At 44.6% G+C, this 22,921-nt stretch overlaps 1 protein-coding gene across 4 annotated transcripts in view; it reads left to right on the forward strand.

The window, feature by feature from the left end:
- The first annotated feature begins 2,758 nt into the window (after nucleotides 1-2,758).
- osbpl7 (oxysterol binding protein-like 7) overlaps nucleotides 2,759-22,921 on the forward strand; it is an 80,224-nt gene continuing 60,061 nt past the window's right edge. For 2 of the 4 annotated variants that reach the window (XM_068013502.1, XM_068013505.1), the window contains exon 1: nucleotides 2,759-3,219. The gene's annotated coding sequence lies outside the window, so the exon portion shown is untranslated. Of the gene's footprint in view, nucleotides 3,220-3,241; nucleotides 3,371-22,921 lie in introns of those variants that run through there. The other 2 variants (XM_068013503.1, XM_068013504.1) reach the window with 2 other exon arrangements.

The following is a 22,921-nucleotide window of genomic DNA, read 5'->3' on the forward strand; positions in this document are numbered from 1 at the left end:
TCAGATTTGCTAAGGGCTGAATTTTCACTTTGGGGGTGGGAAATAGGAGCCGGGTCTGTTTCCGGGTCCTGAACCCGTCCCTGGGGGCAAACAGACGCTTGTTGGAATTTTGACCAGGGCGCTCCCTTGATTGGCATGGAGGCAGGTTCCCTGTCCAATTAAGGGTGGCGGCGGGCTGAAGGGCTGATCAGAGCCCTTCCACCTTCAGAGGAACATTCAGCTGCAATAAAAGGTAAGTAACTGAGAGGGTGTTTCAACATGAAGGTGCCCACTCAGTCACTTCTTAAAAAATATTTGATTAAAAAATAAAGCAGCCAGGCCATCACTGTGAGGGCAGGTGGGGGTGGAACCATTAACTGCACCCCCATCTGGGCAGGCAGGGAGGGCCTGAAGGCCTGCCTAGAGCTCTGGCACCCCGGCCTGCTGCTGTATGCCTGCCTCCAGGCAGTTGATCTGCACCCCTGTTGCGTCGGGAAACCAGAGGCTGACTGGAAAATCCCAGTTCGCCTCTTTAACTTACCTTTAACAAGGCTCTAAAAGAGCCTAATTGGTGCTCACCTTGTGAAAGGTGGATAGCCCTGCCGGGCCCGATTCTGCCTCGGCCTAAATGGGGTCGGGAAACCAGCACATAGCCGGGTCTGGTATTTTCAAACCCTGTTCGCGATCCCGTCGGGGCCCAAAATTCCTGCCCGAAGATGCTGCTTGGGAAACTAAGCACAAAAAAAAAATTTGAAAATTGAGGTTGTTTTAATTGGAACTGAGGAAATGATGGAATAGCTGTGTTTAAAATTTCGAACGGTTGGGACAGAGTAGATGTAGACAGCACTTGAGGAGTTTAGAACTAGGGGACATAATTTAAGATTAAATATAAGAGAATTATGACTGAGAGCTGGTGAAATCTTGCATTTTAGGAGCTGCGAGAAATTGTGAAATGCACTCCGGGTGATCGTGATTAATAATTTAGATCTTTGAAGGAAAATGAAATGGAGGAGTATGGGAATGAGGGTGGGCACGTGAGAGTAGGACTATTGCTCATGTAGAGCATAAACAAGAACTGTTTCGGCTGAATATTTGTTTCCATATTGTAACTTCCTTGTATTCTACTTGATACAGAGTATACTGGTGAGCTATATTGTAAGTATATATAAGTTAAGAGTAAAGGGGATAGGAGAAACAGCAGATACTCCAATTAGGTTAACCTTTACTAATCTTTCAGGTTTCATCGACCTGAAGCGTTAACTGTGTGTCTCTCTCCACAGATGAGGTCTGACCAGCTGAGCATTTCCAGCACCACTTGTTTTACTTTCAGATTTGCAACATCTGCAGTATTTTGCTTTTGCTTTAACCTTTATTGATGCTGGCCTATATATTTCCAAAAATTGATGCCAGCGTCCATGATAGAATAATATGACTGCAAAGGGGGTAATATCAGGATTTATTTCAGTGCATGTTATGGAAAGATATCAGTTGCGTTAATGTCCCACTTATTCCATGGGCTTTAACTTTGCTGATAAGCCTGTTATGTGGCACTTTCTCAAACACCTTTTGGAAGTCCTTGTACACCACATCAACTGCATTACCCTCATCAACTCTGGAACCTCATCAAAAAAATGAATCAAATTAGCTAAGCACAATTTTCCTTTAACAAATCCATGTTGGCTTTCCTTAATTAATCTACATTTGTCCAAGTGACTGTTAATTTTGTCCCAGATTATCGTTTCTAAAAGCTTTCTCACCACTGAGCTTAAACTGACTGGCCTGTAGTTGCTGGGCTTTTCCTTACACCCTTTTTTTAAAACAAGAGTATTACATTTATAATTCTCCAGTTCTCTGGCACCACACCTGTATCTGAGGAGGATTGGAAGATTATGGCCAGTGCCTCTGCAGTTTCCACTCTTACTTCCCTCTGTATCCTCGGTTGCATCTGATCCAGTCCTGGTGACAGATCAACTTCAAGTCCAGTCAGCGTTTCTAATACTTCTTTGGATAGATCGATAGAGAGAAATTGTTCTTGGCAGAAGAGTCAAGAACCAGAGAACTCCGATTTAAAGTGATTGGCAAAAGAAGCAAAGGCGACATGAGGAATTTTTTTTTAACACAGCTAGTGATTGCGATCTGGAGTGCACAGCCCGAGAAGGTGGTAGAGTCCGATTCAATCGTGACTTTCAAAAGGATAAGCACCGGAACACACAATATTTGCAGGGCTATGCGGAAAAGGTAGGGGTGTGGGACTAGCTAAATTCCTCTTCCAAAGAGCAGGCATGGGCTTGAAGGGCTGAATAGCCACCTTCTGTACTATGACCATTCTATGAATCTGAGTTTGATATGCATTGTATTGCACTGTTAAGGGACAGGCTGGGCTGCATTTGGCTGCACACCAGTAAATGCACTTCATTATTTATCACGCTGACATGAATGCAGCCTTTTGATCAGTGTATGTGCTTGTTGGTTGGTTTGACCTGCCAGTTTGACCCCTGGGTGTAATCCAAGTGCCTTCGTTTGCTATTGGCTCCAGCCGAATGTGTCCATTTCCTATTGGTGCCTGACCATTGGATTGTGATGTTTCCATTTTCTATTGGTTGGCTCACGTTCGTGCCGCTGTCTTATTGGCCGCGATGTTGTAGCCATCTTCCCCCATTGGCTGCGACTTTGTATCCATTTCCCCATTGGCCGTGATACATTGTATCCATCTCCCCATTGGCTGATATATCCATGGGGAGAGGGCGGGGATTGAGCGCTGATTGACAGGATAAGGCGAGGGAGAGGAGGCAAAGCCTGAGGAGGGGGAGGGAGATGAGATAGCTGCCGGACACGGAAGAGGAGAGAATAAGTTGCTGGAGGGGATTGCGCCAAAAAGCTAACGCTCCCTATTGGAGCTGGAGGAGGGGCTTCGCCGGAATTTGGACCTCTCGGAGGTTTGAAAGAGTGTGTGACTGGGGGAGAAAAGCCGTCCTGACACGGGAGACTGGGGCAGGAGGAGTTTGGAGCTTTGACCCACTTGCAGGTGGTCAGGCTTGGAGTTGACGTCTTTTCCTGGGATATATTTCCATTATTTCTCCTGCCTTTTTCCCTCCTGAGGAGAATCTGATCTGTGGGATTCCCTGGAGCCTGAAGCAGCAGCTGTGAATTGTGAGAGGGCGCCTGCGTTTATTTATAAAGAATATATCATCAAGCTTGCAGACATCTGAGCTGTCAACATCTGAGTTGCACTGTAACAAGGTCAGAGAGCGTTGCCAACACTGTCCGGCTTTGTGAAGTTGAAGCGAGGAGAGGTTGGCAGAAAGGAATGAGAATGTGCTGAGCCACTGAGACTCTCAGAAGTGGCTCCTTTCATACACCGGTCTCACTGCTAATAACTGAGACTCGACAGGTTTGAATGCCTAGACGTGGAATTGTGAATGTTGTGCCTGGGACTTGGGGGAGGTTGGATTTGTTAGCAATGTTGTGTACGCTGTTCATAATTGTGAGACTGCTTTGCAATGAGCTTTGTGCAGGATGATCTGTTAAGAACCCGGGAAAGTGGGTCAAGGGCTGTGATGTAGGTTTGTGCCCACAGTTCCCTCACATGTGGTGTTCAGTTTACATTTCTGGGCTGTGTTACAGTGGGAAGGGGCTGAATAAATGGCTGGTGCTTCCATCCCCCTCTTTCGCCCCTCCTTTCGCACCCCTTACTCACCTGCCTCCTTCCACACGCGCACACTCCCCAATAAAGGGGAAGAAGTGTCAAGATCACCTTGGGTGCAGTATCACTGCCCTTTTGATAGGTTACAGCTGGGGTGCGACTTGAGGTCCCCCAGTGGTCACTGCCTTTGACCAATATACTTATAGCCTAGTCCCTGGTTCAATCCCTGATCTGTGCTCTGTTGGCTGATCTCAATTGGGACCAGAGGTAGCGGGTTTTTTTGCTTTTTAAAGGCTATTTTAATAGATCTGGAATTATTCAGTAAATTAATCCTGAGGGTTTCTTGACCAGCATTCAAGGTCAAGAACATAAGAGCAATGGATGGACATAGGCCTGGAATATTCAGCAGCAAGGAAGATTTTCCTGGCCCACCACAAGGTTTCCTTCTCGTCCCTGTTGTGTGTTTGCTGCATATCTTGAATGTTTGTTAGTCCACTGTCTGCTTCATTCTACCGACAATCCTCTCCTGTCTCACGTTCCTCTGGCTACTCTGGAACAGTAGTAAATATCCTCAGTCCATGCATGGCTTGGATTTCATCTTTTAATGACTAATTGATCATCTGGTGTTGTTTGACGACTCGTTTTCCTTTATAAACTTGACAGATTCAACATGGACTTTGTACGTGGCCCCGCAACCTCCTGAAATGTCCACAACTTTAACCACTAAAGCATGCGATACGAACCTCGCCATTGGTCTGTGCTGACAAGGCTCTTCTTTGTCCTAGGGTTAGGGAACAGAGTGTGGTTAGGTTCCCCACTTGTGATCACTGTGCAGTGACACTTACTGGGCATGTATGGACATCATGTAAGGACTGGATTGAGCTTGGCTGTCATGTCTTTCATAATTTGTTAGGCTACCAGGGTTTGCACCTGAGCTTGCATCTTTTAAATTCGCTTGTTATTTCTTGTCTCAACCTTTTTCCAACCTCTCTCTGCTGCTTCTGTAGATGTCAAGTTTACCAGAAAGTACACAAGGCAATATGGAGCCATCTCTGACTGCAACCCTCCAGAGTGCTGCCAAAGCTGACCTCTGACAGGGAAGATTCATGTGTTCTGGTGTTTGTGCGCTTCAGTTGAATCAAAGCTTTAATTGTTCCAAGTTAGATGATGGTTATCCGTTATGAAAATTTTAAGGAAGGCTAAAACGGTCACCAGATTTCTTGCCACAAGTTTTTGGAATGAGACCTGCCTGATGCGATGGTGCTTCTTGGCCCTGCCAGCAGCAATGGATGCTGCATGCAGCTGTTTTGTATTGGCAATGGTCAGGCTGAGCTGTCAAACAGGCTGACAATGTGGTTTTTGCATCACTGGTCTGTCTGAACCTTCCCCTGGCATCAGGGGAAGACTGCAGGCAGGATTTGAAGCTGGGAAAATGACTTCAGAGCATTTGCATCTCCATGTCCGGGATCACATGCGACCTTTTTAAAGCGAGCAGTTGAATAGCTCTGCCTGCCCAGTGTCTCCAATTATAGCCTGGGTCCCAGCTTCTGATGGAACTGGGGCCTGATTTCAAAGCACTGGTGACTGAGTAACTTGAGGAGGAACCATCACTTGAGCCGGGTCTACTGTAATGTGGTGGGCATGTTGAGGTTTTTTTTTAAATTTGCTCACCAAGTCAGGGAGACACTGGCAAGGCTGCAGTTTATTTGCCCATCGCTCGATGTGCTGGGGTGGTGATGATGGGCTGCCTGCTTGAACCACTGCGGTCCTTGTCATGCTGCTGCTCCCACAATAGTGTTAGGCAGAGACTGCAATGGAAACGGCACGACTGAGTAATCATCAGCTAATTCTGATGTGGAACTTTCAGGTTCTTCATGCCTCGTGAAAGCTACTTATGTCTTTAGCATTTCCTTAAGGAAACCATCCGAACCAACCTGAAGCTGAATGTGATTATGGCATTTCCAAGTTGCGTGTTGAGACCTGTGATGAAACTGCATGCAAGCGTGTTTAAACCCCACTGGGGGGCGGGTAGTTTCCTCATAAGGAATCCTCTTAAAGCATAAACCGTTAAGAGGAGTTTGTGTTTTCAGATGAACCTTCCCTGATATCTGAGTAAGGTTCACACAGAGCAGCAATGATTAACTTTTTTTTTTAAAAGAAGCATAGCAATATGACTGGGCCTTTGACTGGGAGGGGCTGTTTTAGGCAGCACCTTACGCCCTGTTCATTTGGGCAATATTCAAAGGAACCTGGTGTTAATGGTGTTAATACTCCTACTGTTTGAAACTGTACTAGCAGAACTCATAAAACCATAAAGTTCATTCTTTGTAATCACCGTTCAGTGATTCATCAAACTATTCAAAAGAAAGATCAGTAAGGGGGAAATTTACTAGAGAGAGAGAGGAGAATGTGTGCTTTCCCTCCTATCAGCAGGCTTGGTAACAGCATGCAGTTGAACAATGAAAGGGTAACTCAAAAGTATTTTTCTCTTCGAACACCTTCTGCCATACAGAACCCTGGCTGTGTGATAACCCCCACCCCCTCAGATTTGAGTCTCAGTTTTTAACACTCCTGGATGGTACTTTCTCTGTTTTCTTTGTGAAGTGTTTTATAAGACTTGCAAAATTTGCCCGCATACATGCAAGTGTTCAGCAGTGTCACATGTCTGTTCTTTTGATGGTTGGGAGGGAGCAAAATTTTAAGTGAAGTGCAAATAATTTTGCCCATCACTAATTCTGTCTGAAAAGCTGCAAGGAACAGTCTGCACCTAGAGTGCTTGTGTATGAAAAGCATGTTTTAATGAGGTTCATATGACTGGTTTTAGAAGGGTCTGCAAGATGAGAACTGGGGTCATGAGGGAGATTGTAGCAAATACCTCAGCGAGCATTAGGGCTAGTATATCAATGTTATGTTAGGGTAAGATGTCTGCGAATGTGGGGGTCATTGCCCACCGTGTACTAAGAATGTAAGAAATAAGAGCAGGAGTAGACCAGACAGCCCCTGGTGCCTGCTCCACCATTCAATACAATCATGGCTGATTTTTCTGTCTCAACTCCATATACTGTCTGCTTCCAAATTCCTTGATTTCCCACTAGAAACCAAAAAATCTGTCCATCTCGGCCTTGAATATACTCAACGATGGAGCATCCACCACAACTCTCTGGGTTAAATAATTCCAAAGATTCACAACCACCCCCCCCACTGCCATATCAGTCCTAAATGATCGACCCCTTATCCTAAGACTGTGCTCCCATGTTCTGGATTCCCCAGCTAGGGTAATCAACCTCTCCGTGTCTACCCTGTCAAGATCCTTGAGAATCTTGTATATTTCAATGTGATCACTTCTCATTCTTCTAAAGTCCAGAGAGTGTAGGCTGTACCTGCATGCTAACATTGTGTTCTTAGTACGAGTACACCCAAGTTTCTCTGAACATCATTTTGAAGTTTCAAGCCTTTTTAAAAAAAAAAAAAAAATTCTGCTTTTCTGTTCTTGCTACCAAAGTGAATAGCATCACACTTCCCCACATTATATACATCCATCACCTTGTCCACTTAACTTATCCAGATCTCTTTGCAACCTCTTTGGGTCCTCCTCACAGCTCATATTCCACCTGGCTTTGTATCGTTAGAAAAACTGGATAAATTACTCTTGATCTCTTTGTCTAAGTCATTAATTTAGATTTGTAACTAACTGAGGCCCCAGCACTGATCCTTGTTGCACTCCACCAGTTACAGCCCCGGTTATCCCTCCTCTCTGTTTCCTGTCCATTAACAAATCCTCAATCCATGCTAATGTACTACCCCCAACTGTTTGAGCCCTTTATGTGTTAATCTTTTGTGTGGTGCCTTATCGAATGCCTTTTGGAAATCCAAGCATGCTACATCTATTGGCTCCCCTTTATCTACCTTACTAGTTACATCCTCAAAAAACTCTAATAAATTTATCAGACATGATTTCCCATTCGTAAACCCATGTTCACTTTTTCTGATCATTCTATGATTTTAGAGTCATAAAATCATAGAGAGATACAGCAGTGAAACAGGCCCTTCGGCCCACTGAGTCTGTGCCAGCCATCAACCACCCATTTATACTAATCCTACATTAATCCCATTTCCCTCTCACATCCTTACCTTCCCCCAATTCTCCTACCACCTACCTACACTAGGGGCAATTTACAATGGCCAATTTGCCCATCAACCTGCAAGTCTTTGGCATGTGAGAGGAAACCGGAGCACCCGGAGGAAACCCACACGGTCACAGGGTGAACTTGCAAACTCCGCACAGGCAGTACCCAGAACCGAACCCAGGTCACTGGAGCTGTGAGGCTGCGGTGCTAACCACTGCATTTTCTGAGTGTATTAAGACTTCTTTAATAATTGATGTCAGGCTAACTTTGCCTGTAGCTCGCTGTTTTTTCTCTTTCTCCTTTATTTAATAGCAGATTTATGTAGTTCCCCTCCTAGAATCTATATTGAGTGTTTAACTGGATGTGTAACATATACTTGTTGCTGTGTGCTTATTATAATCTTGATCATAATGGGCTAGAGACTGAGCTTGTACTGTCGGAAGGCAGGTTTGAATCTAACCCAGGCAGGTGAGATGGAAGAGTCCGCTATATCTAGAAATCCATTTCTTGGGGATTAGTTAATGCCAAGAATTTTTTTTGTGGTAGAATATTTTGATTTGAAATAGTGACAATTGAGAAGTGATGGTGAAATTGAGACTTGAGAGCTTTTTTAATCATAAACTCGCTTTCCGAGTCCACAGAGAGAGAAAGGTCCCAGGTTCTATCCTGCATCTCGAGTGAATAGACTGACCTTGGATGGCGTGCTGGAAAGGGTCTTGCAATTGGCTGAAAGTACGGGGGAGGAACCAAACCAGACCGCTAACTTGACTTTTATTTATTGGCTCTTGTTTGGAATGTGCACTTGTGTGATTGTCGATGATAATTATGATGCCTGTTTTGCCAAATAGCTAGACAGGGATCTGCATGCATAATGTAAATTAAGGGGGTGGGGGGGGGAGAGGGGACAGAAAAGTCGATCCCAACAGTCTGTTATCAATCAGTCAATACAAGCAGTTGCAGCTGGGGTCAGGAACCATCCCTTGAAGTGGGAGAGCTGCGCTGGGATGTCACCACGCCGCCAGTCCCAGACGAGATTTGGCAGCAGGCTGTCTGTCTGCCTTTTCTCTCACCTGGTGATGATCTCCTGCAAGAGAGCAGAGAGAATGGGGGTGAGAAAATGTAGAAGTCTTATTTTTAGTAACAGTATTGATGCTGAAACTCCTTTTTTAAGTGGCATAATATGCCTTTGGATTGAAATGAGGGAGAAATGTGGTAAATTTTAATAGAAATTGCTCAGGTTAATGTTATTTCAAATGACATGCCCTGTGTCTCAGCTCCCAGACAGATGTGATGTGTGTAAACTGTATCCACTTAATTGATTATTGCACATTGTACTTTTGGCAATTATCTGAGCTTCAGGGTTTTACACTTAAGCAGTAAATTGCTCTCATTTACTGGATGGAAGACTTATGGGACATTCAGAGCTGTATTTACTCTGTGCTTTTGCAAACCGAGGTGGATATAGTGTGAACAAGCCTTTTGTGTTACTGCTGGGTGGCACAGTGGCGCATTGGTTAGCACCGCAGCCTCACAGCTCCAGCAACCCGGGTTCAGTTCTGGGTACTACCTGTGCGGAGTTTGCAAGCTCTCCCTGTGACCGCGTGGGTTTCCGCCGGGTGCTCCGGTTTCCTCCCACAGCCAAAGACTTGCAGGTTGATGGGTAAATTGGCCATTGTAAATTGCCCCGAGTGTAGGTAGGTGGCAGGAGAATTGAGGGAAGGTGGGGATGTGGTAGGGAATATGGGATTAATGTAGCATTGATATAAAATGGGTGGTTGATGGTCGTCACAGACTCGGTGGACCAAAGGGCCTGTTTCAGTGCTGTATCTCTTTGACTCTCTATGACTCTATGCTGCATGGGGAGGGTTTGAGGGGTGAGGAATGTACAATTCATTTTCTGGATTATGCGAGAAATGCACTTCTTGTGTTGAAAATATTCCTGTGACCTTATTGAGGAGCCTTAGCAGCCCTGCCCATAACCGCCCCCCCAGCCCCACCAGGTGATTTCTGCACTTTGTTTTGTTCCTTTATACTTCCTTAGGCCTTGTGCTGACATTTAACTTTTAGTAGGGAGATCAGTGTTTCACCATACAGTACCTTCTTGCACTGAGCCATTGGCAAGAACTGGTTCCAGTGTCGTGCAACCACAATCAAATTTCAAATGAAAGTAAGGCTTCATTTAAGGCCTTGGTTTAGTGGGTAACACCTTCACTGTTGAGTCAGAAGTTTGTGTATTCAACTGCCACTTCAGAAACCTGAGCACGTAATCAAGGCTGACGCTCCTGTGCAGTACTGAGCGAGTGCTGCACTGTCAGAGGAACTGTTTTTTGGATAAGTTGCTAAACTGGAGGTCCTTTCCACCTTCTCTGGAGGATGTACAAGATCCCTTGGCGCTATTTCAAAAATAAAGTAGGGGCGTTCTCCCTGGTGTCCTGGTTCTAGTCTGTACTGCCAGGGGAAATGGCCTCTTAGCAAGTGTGTGTATAGGGATAAAAGCAAAATACTGCGGATGCTGGAAATCTGAAATAAAACCAAGAAATGCTGGAACCACTCAGCAGGTCTGGCAGCATCTGTGAAAAGAGAAGCAGAGTTAACGTTTCGGGTCAGTGACCCTTCTTCGGAACCGAAGTTCAGTTCTTCAGTTCCGAAGAAGGGTCACCGACCCGAAACGTTAACTCTGCTTCTCTTTTCACAGATGCTGCCAGGCCTGCTGAGTGGTTCCAGCATTTCTTGTGTATAGGGATGTTGGAAAAGGGCAGAATTCAGCTGGGTTTCACTTCCCCTGCCTCCCCCCCTCCCCCCCCCCCCCCAATCTCAATGGTTTATTACAATAAAGATAGTCAGCAGGATAAAGACTGTGCCATGGTATAGCAGGCCTACCAGAGTCTGTGGAACAGTGTCTCAGGAAGGAGTTAATTATTTGAAAAGGGCCTGTGAACTTGTTGCTTTAAGGCTTTTTGGGCTTTACCATCTTGGACATTCTCGTGAAATGAGGATCAGTAATCTGCCGGAACCTCCCTGTCAAATGTGGTATTGTGCAGCATTTAACCCTAAATAACCTAGTTCTGGATCTCTCAGGGCCGCTGAGCATGTCAGTTAACATACTTGAAACAAATAAAAGACTCATTTATTTAAGACATCTTTTCGGAAGGATTCCGATAGGTAATTCCCCTTCTTTGGCCCCACCACTATATCAAAAATTCTTTGTGGCATTTTTTCAAATCAGCCTTGTGCCAGTTTGAAGTGGAGCTGCAGGTCAGTGTCCTAGATAGTCTGTAATTATGTCGCAGTAAATGGCTTGTTCATGTAGGTTGGCTGTACTCCAGGGATTTGCTGTGCAATCTACATTCTGCAGCAGAGTTTACAGTAAATATCTACCCGCATAAAAATTCCTGAATAGGAATTTGCCTCAATGAGCCAGTGCCACTCCAGAGACTTGAGTACATAATTCAGGTTGACACTCCCCTGTGCATCATTGAGGAGGTGCAGCAATGTAGGAAGTGTATTCTTTCGGACAAGTTGTTTAAACTGAGGCCCCGTCCACCCTATTGGGCAGACGTAAAAGGTCCCATAGCACTATTTTGGAGAGAGAACTCCATGATGTCCAGGCCACTATTTATTTATCCTTCAACCAATGCTGACAACAGATTTTCTGGCTGTTTTCACATTGCTATTTGTGGAATCTTACTGTGCACAACATGGCTGCCGTGCTTCCTGTTACAACAGTGCGACACTTCAAAAGTACATCATCGACTGTAAAGCGCTTTGGGGCATCCTGAGCTCATGAAAGGCGCTATATAATGCAAGTTATTTTCTTTTCCCTGTTATAGACCACTCCCACCCACTCACCACCTCCCTCAATCCCTTTGTCTGTGCAGGATGTTGGATATCCTCCTGGGAAAGCAGACACGTTTTGCATGCAGCTCAGGTCAGTTTAAAGCACCTACTTTCTCTCCCCTTCCTGTCACCACATCAAAGGACACACCAGCTATAAGACTTGACGAGGATCAAAGCTCCTGCTCTATTGAATTCCTGTGAGTGATCTGTACTTCGTTGGTATCTTTCCATGAAAACAATTGGGGGAACTTGCAAGTATATCTGAAGACCCTTTGTGGCTTGTTTGTTTGGTTTTTGTGCATTTGTGAACAACAGGGAACATTTCTTTGTAGTAATTTCCCCTCAAAGCCCAGTTCTGCAGAACCTGTAGCATCCCCTGCATCAGCTGCTGTAAGAAATTGGGACAGACAGAGTGAATTACTAACTGGAGCATGTAACGGGGAAGAGGAAAATCTCCCCTGGCCACCACCTTTTGAAAATTAGAGTAGCATTTAAATCCCAGTCAAAGGAATTGGAGGGTTATGAAACTGTTTCCATTGGCGAGAGGGTCTGTAACCAGCGAACACTTATTTAAGGTAATTGGCAAAAGAACCAGAGGGGAGATTAAAGATTTGTTATGAATTGGAATACACTGCTTGAAAGCATGGTGGAAGAAGATTCAATAGTAACTATCAAAGGGAACTGGATTCATACTTGGATTTTTTTTTTGCAGGTGTGTGGGGAAAAGGAGTGGGATTAATTGGATAGCATTTTCCAAAAGCTGGCACAGGCATGATGGGCTGAATGGCCTCCTTCTGTGTTGTATGATGCTATGATTTTCTATTATCTTTACCTGATAAAAGTAGGATTGCGTTTGGCTGCAGTAGCATAGACAGCATTTACTGTCCACTTTTGTTCATGAGTAGTGGCCATGTGTGCTGTGCATGTGGGATACTGTTTCCAGAGTGATAAAACCTCCTAAGGCACTTGAGAGAAACCAATGTCGAGCCAAAGAAGGAAGTCAGAAGGGAATATTTTCAAAGAAACTTAGTCAAGGGGAGGTTTTTATTTTACAAAAGGTCTTGCGGTGGGGAGGTTTATGGAGGGATTGACAGAGTGTGACTCCAGTGGCTGCAGACACGATTACGAACAGTGGGGGGTGGAGAGAGTGAGGTTTACAAGAAGCTGCAACCAGAGGGTTTGGGACAGGAGGGTTATTACAATGGAGGAGGTTACAGAAATAGAGAATGGCAAGGCCATGGAGGGATTTACACAATCAGGATGAGACTTTTCAATTGGAGATATTTGAAATGTGATGTCTCATTTAAAATTTAGAGGGGTGAGAGGAAAAGGACAACAGAGAATGTAATCTTAGTAGTTATGCCAGTACTCTTGGAGGGTGAGCCCGAGTTGTACCTGACTTGTGTACTGTACTGTTGGTGACTGATCTGTGTAAGCTTCTGGAAATGGTATCAGTGATGGAATTGCTCTTAAGTTGCAGTTCTGTTTGCCAGTCTGCTCCATTGTGTAACTGTCATTCAACACTACCCAAGACCCCACAGGTAATTTGCTTAAGTCCAGTGTTCTCTTACTGCACTGTGGTGTACCTTACTTTAAAACAGAGCCCCGGGATATAGAATGGAACCGGAGAAACTGAACTTTACAGTTAGCCTTTGATAACATTTTGTGCATTTCAGCTCTTTCCCTCCTGACTCAGACAATACAAAACCAGAGTTCCTGCTTGATATTTTTTGTAATGGGATGCTTGAAATTCCAGAACTGATGATTGCATTTCAAGACTGGTGTTCCTTAGTAGCGACCTTGTCGGTTTTATATACTGTGCTGACGTATTTATTTCATTTAACGCATGCTCTCTCTTTTCCCACCCCCCGGTCCCCTTGCTTTCTCACTTTCGCCCGTTGCTCTCCTGCCCTCTTTTTTTTTTCTCTTCCCTATCCCACCACCACCCTCCCCCTGCCCAACACCATCTCTCATGATACATCCCTGGTATAGTCAAGCCGTGGATCAACAAAACGTTCATTTTGAGTGTGTTGGCAGGTGTGCATCTTTGTTGTGCCATATTGTGTCACAGGGAGGGGAAATCAGCGAGCTGGAGTTTCAGTTTGGGTATCAGTCCAGTCTAAAAAGGCACTGCGGTAGTAAATTGGAGAGCATGTAGAAACATGCTGTTGGCATGAGTGGCTAATTTCCCACCCTTCTGTAAATGTTATATGGTGTTGTGCCATGTACTGAAAGATAATGAGAAAAAGAACTCCTGTTGTATTACCTGGGGACTCTGAGGACAGTTGCAGGTACTGTATCCCTGCGCTACAGACAGCCTCTCCACCGTATCTGTAAATAAACAACAGGCTGTTATTTTACAAGTCGCTGCTAGATATCTGCTGTTAACCTTGGTTGTTGCTCCAGCTTTGGCTTCAAGGCTAAGTAATCTTAGACTAAATGATTCCCATGTCTTGTTTCTTTGCTTTTCTCAAAACAAGAAGTGCTGGCTGAGAATAAGCCTCTTCCTTAGCGTTCCCTCTCCCGGCTGTCTGCTCAAACTGAATCCAGCAATGGCCAACTTCAGCGTCCTAAATAGATTTTCGTGAAGCAAGGGTTACTGAAGCAAGGCGGCTAGATGGAGTTAAGATACAGAGCAATTAGTTGTCTAATTGAATGGTGGAGCAGGCTGGAGGGGCTGAGTAACTTCAGTCCTGACATTCTGTTACATACTAAGTTGCACTCACCATCACCGCAATTCTTGTCAGCCTCCACTGATTCTCCATTCGATTGATTTCTAAAGGCTCTTTGTTCTAACTTCATCCTACCTCAGCCATCAGGTCCATTCTGTTGATTTTAGTTCCCCCAGCTCCCGGGTTTGGATCAGTCCCCACCACCCCCATCAATGCCGGAATCTTCACCTGTTGCAGATCTGCACTCTGGTGCCCTCTTCCTAAACCCCTCTTGCATCCACATTCCTTCGATCAGCTTGCCAAGCTCTCTCATTGTGCTCACTAATTAATCCCTTTTATGAAGCAGTTTGAGATGTTGTGCTTTATGAGGCCGTGTTAGTTGTTTAGCTCCACTGAAGCCATTGCCCACTGGATTATATAAAATATTTAAATTTTTTTTAAAAAATGACTAATATTGTAGACTGTCACTGAGTAATATATAATTATTTCGTATGTCTGATTTTAAAATGTCAGATTTTCTTGGCTTGCCCCCAGTGGTTTAGTGCTTAAAGGAACAGTGAATTGAAGTGCAAAGCTATGCAGACAGAGTCTCTCATTTGATCCCTGGTCTGTGCTAAGTGAGTTGATCACTTTTGGGGGATTAGGTGGGTTCTACAATTTTGTTTTTTAAATATATTTTTCTTGGAATGTCAGTGTCGCTGGCAAGGCCAGCATTTATTGCCCACCCCTAATTTCCCTTGAACTGAGTGGCTTGCTAGACTATTCAGAGGGCAGTTAAGAGTCAATCACATTGCTGTGGGTCGGAATTCAAATAGGTCCAACCAGGTAAGGATGCTAGTGAGCCAACAATCTTGTAGTTTCACGATTATTAATTAGACTAGCATTTCATTGGAGATTTATTAATTGATTCATTTTAAATTCCCACAGCCGCCATGGTGGGATTTGAACTCATTGTTTCCAGAGCATTAGTCCAGGGCTCTGGATTACTAGCCCTGTAACATAACCACTATACTACCGTCTCCTTGGTGAACTATGGCAGGTGAATGTTTCATACCCCTGATGACTACTGCAAAGGGTGTTGTGTGGAGATTGAATGTGGGCAAGATAGGCTCAGCTGTGATGGTTTTAACAGTTGAATAGCCAGCCATTGTTATCTTGGTTAACTCAGGCCAGCTGGTCTTTTCCTGTTCGACATTGTCACATGATCGTATGAAGAACGGGTGGCGTATTGTTGGAGGGCTGTAGCTGCATGAGGATCTGCACTCGAGCAAGGGTTGGTCCCTTCAGGCAAGCCGAGGAGATAGTGGGGGGCAACTCGGGGTAATGATCAGAGGCAGGGCCTGAAACACACCCGCTTTAGTTAAATAGACAGAAGGTGCTCTACAGAGAAGTAATTTACAAGGGGAAGATTCCACCAAACTAAACAAAGGGCATGGGGTGAAGGAGAGGGGCCTCAGACCTCTCACAGATGCTGCCTCAGTTAAAATGAGAAGAGACGGAGAATGTGCATCAAACCTCTTTATAAACCCAGTGCAAGATTGGGTTCCAAATGTCTTTCAGTGGGCAGTCATTATCTCTCTTCAATGATTCATTTATTTATTCCACAGGTTCCAGTGAGGCTCTGACCTGTAATTTTGCACCAGTGCTATTAACTGACTCAGTTCCCATTAGGTGTTTGATAATTGACGAATCCGACAGCAGAACTTTCCAATTTTTTTTTGATTTATGTCCAATGTATAGCACAGAAACAGGTCCATGCCTGTGTTTATGAACTACGCGAGCCTCCTCCCACCTTACTACTGCTCTCCCCATCAGCATATCCTTCTATTCCTTTCTACCTTGCATACTTGTATTTTTTATATTTCTCTTATATTTGGAATCAAATGTACTGTTGCAGTTTACACTGTGCTTTATAGTTCTGATAAGTATCGTTCTGGTGAAGGTCCCATATGGCAGACTTTCAAAAAAAAAAAAAAATCCCATGCAATCCAGGGAAATGCACCAAGGTGGATACAAAATTGGCTCAGTGGCAGGAAACAAAGGGTAATCGTTGACGGCTGTTTTTAGCAATTGGAGGGCTGTTTCCAGTAGCGTTCACAAGGGCTCAGTACTGGGTCCCCTGCTTTTTGTGGTGTATATTAATGATTTGGAAATAAATGTAGGGGGCATGATCAAGAAGTTTGCGGACGACATAAAGATTGGCCGTGTGTTAGATAGCGAAGAGGATAGCTGTAGGCTGCAAGAAGATATTGATAGTCTGGTCAGATGGGCAGAAATGTGGCAAATGGAATTCAAACCCGGAGAAGTGCGAGGTGATGCATTTGGGGAGGTCAAACAACGAAAAGGAATACATGATTAATGGGAAAATACTGAGAAGTGTAGAGGAAGTGAGGGACCTTGGAGTGAATGTCCACAGATCCCTGAAGGTAGCAGGACCGGTTGATTTAAGATGGTTAAGAAGGCATATGGAATCCTTTCCTTTATTAGCCAAGGTATAGAATACAAGAGCAGGGAGCTTATGCTGGAACTGTATAATTCATTGGTTAGGCCACAATTTGAATACTGTGTGCAGTTCTGGTCACCTCATTTAGTGCAATTACATCCTTTCTGTAGAGAGGGTACAGAGGAGATGTACGAGGATGTTGCCAGGACTAGAAAATTGCAGTCACGAGGAAAGACTGGATGGGCTGTGGTTGTTCTCCTTGGAACAGAGAAGGCTGAGGGGAGATCTGATTGAAATGTACAAAAATTTTGAGGGACCTGGATAGAGTGGAGGTGAAGGGTCTATTCACCGTGGCAGAGAGGTCAGTGACGAGGGGGCATAGATTTAAAGTGATTGGTAGAAATATTAGAGGGGAGATGAGGAAAAACCTTTTCACCCAGAGGGTGGTGGGGGTCTGGAACTCACTGCCTGAAAGGGTAGTTGAGGCAGAAATCCTTAACTCATTCTAAAGGAGTCTGGATATGCACCTCAAGTGCCGTAATCTGCAGGGCTACGGACCAAATGCTGGAAGGTGGGATTAGAATAGGTGGATCGTTTTTTGGCCGGCACAGAGATGATGGGCCAAGTGGCCTCTTCCTGTGCCTTAAATTTTCTATGATTCTCTGAGTATAGTTCTGATGAAGGAAATATAGTGGTCATTTTACTGAGCTAGTAATCCATAGGCCTGGACTAATGATTCAGAGACAGGAGTTCAAATCCCACCATGGCAACTGGGGGAATTTAAATTTGGTTAATTAAATAAATCTGGAACGTAAAGCTAATGTCCATGACCATGTAACGACTGAATTGTCGGGAAAAACCCATCTGGTTCACTAATGACCTTTTGGGGAAGAAAGTCTACCTTCCTTAGCTGACCAATATGTGATTTCACAGCAATGTGGTTGACCCTTAACTGCCCTCTGAAATGGCCTAGCAAGTTATTCAGTTAAAGGCAGTTCACGGTGGACAATAAATGCTGGCCTTACCTGAAATGCCTGCATCCTGTGAATGAATAATAAAAATGGTCTTTTCTAACTAGCCCAAATGACCACATTATATAAGGATGAGCTGTCCAAAGCAGTGGTACAGTTCGAACAACTTTAGTAGATAGAATGTGAACATCAGAAACAAAATCCATCTTTCTATTTGCCTCAACTACTCCTGTGATGGCAAGTTTCTCATTCTTACCACTCTCTGGGTAAAGAGGTTTTTCCTGAATTTCTTGTTGGATTTATTCGTGGCCATCATACGTCTATGACCTCTAGATTTGGACAAATTCAATGGGCCAATAATTTGACAGAGTTATCGGTAATAAAATGTAAATGGACCTCTCTCGCCATGTATAATAAGCCATCAAAGTCAAGATCCCAGCTTCAATTCTTGGTTACTGCTGAATTAGCTGGTCTTAACCGGGGCAGCAATGGGGGCCTGCGCTACGGAGTTGGGGTGGAAATTGTGCCAGAGTTCCTGCTCCTAACTGTACATATGTGAATGTTGGTTTGTCTCTAGTTCCCTGTTTGGAGATCTGTTCCACAGTGACCACCCTTTGCTTGACGAACACCCATTCCTAAATTTACTCTTCAACAACAACAACTTGCATTCCAATAGTGTCTTCAATGTAGAAAAATATCTCATGGCACTTCACAGAGATGTAATCAGACAAGAAATGGACGCTGAGCCAAAGAATGAGATATTAGAAAGAAGAGGAAGAGGTGGGTTTTAATAAAAGTCTTAAAGGAGTGGGGGGCAAGAAGAGGTGGAGCAGTTTAGGGGGAAATGCCGGAAAGTTGTGCCTGGATGGCCAAATGCGTAGCCACCATTGTGGCGAGGAGGAGGAATGCACGAGGCCAGTTGGAGGAGCGAAGAGTGGAGGGTTTGAATGGATGTAGGAGATTAAAGATGGTGATGAGGCCATAAGGAAATTTCAAGACGAGGATGAACATTTAACTTGAGGTGGTGAGGGACCAAGAGCCAGTGTTGGTTGGTCAGCAAGGACATGTGCGATGGATGGGTGGGATGTTGTGTGGGATAAGTCAGCGGAGTTTTGTTTATTCTTTCATGGGATGTGGGCATCGCCAGTAAGTCCAGCATTTCTTCCCCGTCCCTGGTTTTAGAGTCATAGAGAGATACAACACTGAAACAGCCCCTTTGGCCCACCGAGTCTGTGCTGACCATCAACCACCCATTTATACTAATCTTACATTAATCCCATATTCCCTACCACATCCCCACCTTCCCTCAATTCTCCTACCATCTACCTACACTAGGGGCAATTTACAATGGCCAATTTACCTATCAACCTGCAACTCTTTGGCTGTGGGAGGAAACCGGAGCACACGGCGGAAACCCACGCGGTCACAGGGAGAACCTGAAAAGTCTGCACAGGCGGCACCCAGAACCGAACCTGGGTCGCTGGAGTTGTGAGGCTGCGGTGCTAACCACTGCACTTTTGGATAAGCTTAAGTTCTCTTGAGTGTGGAGGATGGGACGCTGGCCGGGAGAGCATTGGAATAGTCAAGTCTGGAGGTTAAAAAGGCGTGAATGAGGGTTTCATTAGCATTTGGGCCAAGGCTAAGTGGATGATCTTAGTGACAAAGAAATCTGAGGTATTTTTTTTGCATTGTCCTTGTGTCTCGACTGGGTTAAAATGCAGTCAGCCTGCAGTATTTCTGAACAGTACCTTCTGATTGGCAAACAACCTTTTTGAGCTTGTGGTAGACCTACCCATAAGGCTCAGCTTCCAGACTTTCACCCTCTTCAACTGATACCTTAAACTTCTGCTGTGAGTTGCTGTTAAAATGCCTCTTGTACCACACCCAAATAAAACTATGTTGTGGCTTTTTTTTAAAGGAAACACAAAACTAGCCACATATTGCAGGCTAGAATGTCACAGAAGACTGAATTTTTTTTCTGTAGTCATTAATCCTTTGTATACCTGACAGCTTGCAAGTTACATACAATTGAAATGGAGAGGGTGGCGCAGTGGTTAGCACCGCAGCCTCACAGCTCCAGCGGCCCGGGTTCAATTCTGGGTACTGCCTGTGCGGAGTTTGTAAGTTCTCCCTGTGACTGCGTGGGTTTTCTCCGGGTGCTCCAGTTTCCTCCCACAGCTAAAGACTTGCAGGTTGATGGGTAAATTGCCCCTGGTGTAGGTAGGTGGTAGGGGAATTGAGGGAAGGTGGGGATGTGGTAGGAATGTGGGATTAATGTAGGATTAGTATAAATTGGTGCTTGATGGTCAGCACAGACTCGTTGGGCCGAAGGGCCTGTTTCAGTGCTGTCTCTTTAAATAAATAAACCCAAGAGAGATGATTGAACAGCCATAATTTGTGTTCTGTCCATTTGTGCTCTCACAATGAATGTCACTTGAAAGATTTGCAAACCTGACTGGACTTGGTTTAAGTCAGCTCGCATTTTTTTTTTAAAACGTCAATCCCCACGTACCAAACATCTCTCTTCCCTACTCGGCCCTCTCCAGCTTCCTACCAGAGGCAAGGAACCCAGACACCTGTACCAATTTACGAGTCCTTTGTTTTTCCTTAACCCCATCCTACACACGAGAGACTAGGCAAGTCCCAGGAGGTCCTCGATCCATGCATTATTTTCTAGAATGATTTTGTGTTGCAATCCATATGTTGGGACTGCCTCCTTTTCCTGAACTCCATCTAATTGTATGCAAAGGACTGAAAGAAGTCTGTCTCTGCCTTCACCAGAACCCTGTTGTACTGGTCAATCACCATCTGGTGAAAGTATGTAATTAACAATTAAACTCAATTACTCCTAAACTAGCTATTTCAACAACAACAACTTGTATTTACATAGTGGCTTTAATGTAGTCCCAAGGCACATCACAGGAGTGTTGTCAAAGAAAAGAATTGACACTGAGATGCAGCGATATTCAAACATGTGACCAAAGATGAGCGATTTAAGGAGAGTCTTAAAGGAGGAAAAAGAGGTAGAGAGGTTTAGTGGCGGAATTCCAGAGCTTAGGATCTAGGCACAGCTACCAACGGTGGAGTGATTAAAATCAGGGATGAGCAAGAGGTCATGATGGGAGGAGTATAGAGATCTCAATGTTATAGGGCTGGAGGAGGTTATAGCGATGAGGAGGGATGAGGCCATAGAGGGATTTAATATCGAGGGTAAGAATTTTAAAATCTATCTATGTCTTTAAATAGAAAGAAGTGTTAAAGCCATGTTAGTTAGAGCCCTGAGCCAACTCCCTACTCTTTGACTAATGCCATGTGATCTCTTGCATTCCCCTGAAGAGGTCTCGTGATTGTCGTCTCCTGAGAAGACAAGACTTGAAAACTTAACATTCCCTCAGGCTTGCACTGAAGTCTCGGCCTGGATTGTGTGCTCAGCCCTGGGGGTGGGTGGGTGGGGGAGCTTAAATGACCCCACCACCCACAACCTGACTCTTGAGATGAGTGTGCTACCAGCTGACCTGAGCTAAATGTTGATGTTCGGAGAGACTTGGCTGTGCATGTACGGAGACCACAAAGTTAGCATTCAGGTACAGCAAGCAATTAGGAAGGCAAATAGCCTGTTGGCCTTTTTTGTAAGAGGATTGGAGTACAAAAATAAAGAAGTCTTGCTACAATTGTACGGGGCTTTGGTGAGGCCACACCTGGAGTACTGTGTGCAGTTTGGTTCTTCATATCTAAAGAAAGATATACTCTCCTTGGAGGCGGTGCTGCAAATGTTAACTAGATTGCTTTCTGAGATGAGAGACTGAGTAAATTGGGCCTATACTCTGCACTTTAGAAGAATGAAAGGTGACCTTTTTGAAACATACAGGATTCTGAAGGGTTTTCACAGGGTAGACACTGAGAGGTTGTTTGCCCTGGCTGGGGAATCTAGAAAATAGAAGCGCAGTCTTAGAATCAAAGGCCAATCATTCAGGAGTGAGATGAGGAGAAACTCCATCACTCAAAGAGTTGTGAATCTTTGGATCCTCCTACCCCAGAGGGTTGTGGATGCTCCATCGTTAAATATATTTAAGGCTGAGATGGCCAGACATTTGGTCTCGGAATCAAAGGATATAAGGAGCAGGTGGGAAAGTGGACCTGAGGGAGAAGATCAGCCGTGATTGTATTGAATGCCGGAGGAGGCTTGAGGCGCCGAATGGTCTATTCCTCCTATTTCTTAGGTGAAGCTGATGTAATTGGTTCCTCCTTTTTCTCCTACTGATGAAGGTTTCTTGGATCTTCTGCTCCCACCCACCACGAGAAAGAGTTTGAGCCTGTAATATAATATCATTATTAGTTATTACGGACTCTGAACTCCTGTCCAGAGGGTGGTTCACAAGACTTTATAAAAAAAAACGCTTCCACTTCTAAGTTGCGCTGCTATGTAGTACGGGGCAGCCCAGTGAACATTTTAGCAGTGGACTTTGGCAAAGTGAGTAGCCAATATCCATACTGTGTAATCATGACCACTCAGTCATTAGAGCTGGTACCCCTCTGACTAGTTTCTGTTCATCTTCATAGCTGTTCTTAGATTGACTGACTGAGGTTGGTGGCAGCTGCCTGTTTTGGGTTAGTACCCTGTGATTTCTGCTGAGGAGTGCACCTATATGGAGCATGGTTGAAGATGGGATTGGGTTAGCATGATGCCCACAGTGGTTGAGCAGCTTGCTGACGTTCCTCACCTAGGTTGTTGCAGGAAAAAGGGCCATCGGGTCATAGTACTGATAGAGTCTCTGCTTTCAGAAGACAAGATGAGACAATTAATTGTTGGCAAAAACAAGATTTTATATTTAGGCTAAATTGCCGATGCCATACTTTGTGGCTCCTTGTCATTCACTTCAGCAGGAATTTGTTTAATCAGACACCAGTGCAGATACGTATTGTACAAATGAGAGACTGAAATACAAAGGGTTGTTCTGGTGACGCAGCTACTATGTTAATTAAATATTTAGAGAGTGAGGGGAGAACGATTGTACCAAATGTCTAAATTATAGCTGCAGCTTTCACGAGGGGTGGAGGGAGGGTTTCAAGGGACATCTTGAGTACTTTTTACTGTTGGTTTGACATGCACTTACTCCACGCAATGTGGAACACGAGCAGTATGAAACTTCATGTTCCAGCGAGTACTCTCTCCTTGTCGTGTGTGCTCTCTTTGTGTCTGTCTGTCCCCCAACTTTGTGTGTGTTTTTCAGTGGTATGCTTGAACTGAT

Source organism: Heterodontus francisci, chromosome 33 (assembly GCF_036365525.1).
Source record: "Heterodontus francisci isolate sHetFra1 chromosome 33, sHetFra1.hap1, whole genome shotgun sequence".
Taxonomy (NCBI): Eukaryota; Metazoa; Chordata; class Chondrichthyes; order Heterodontiformes; family Heterodontidae; genus Heterodontus; species Heterodontus francisci.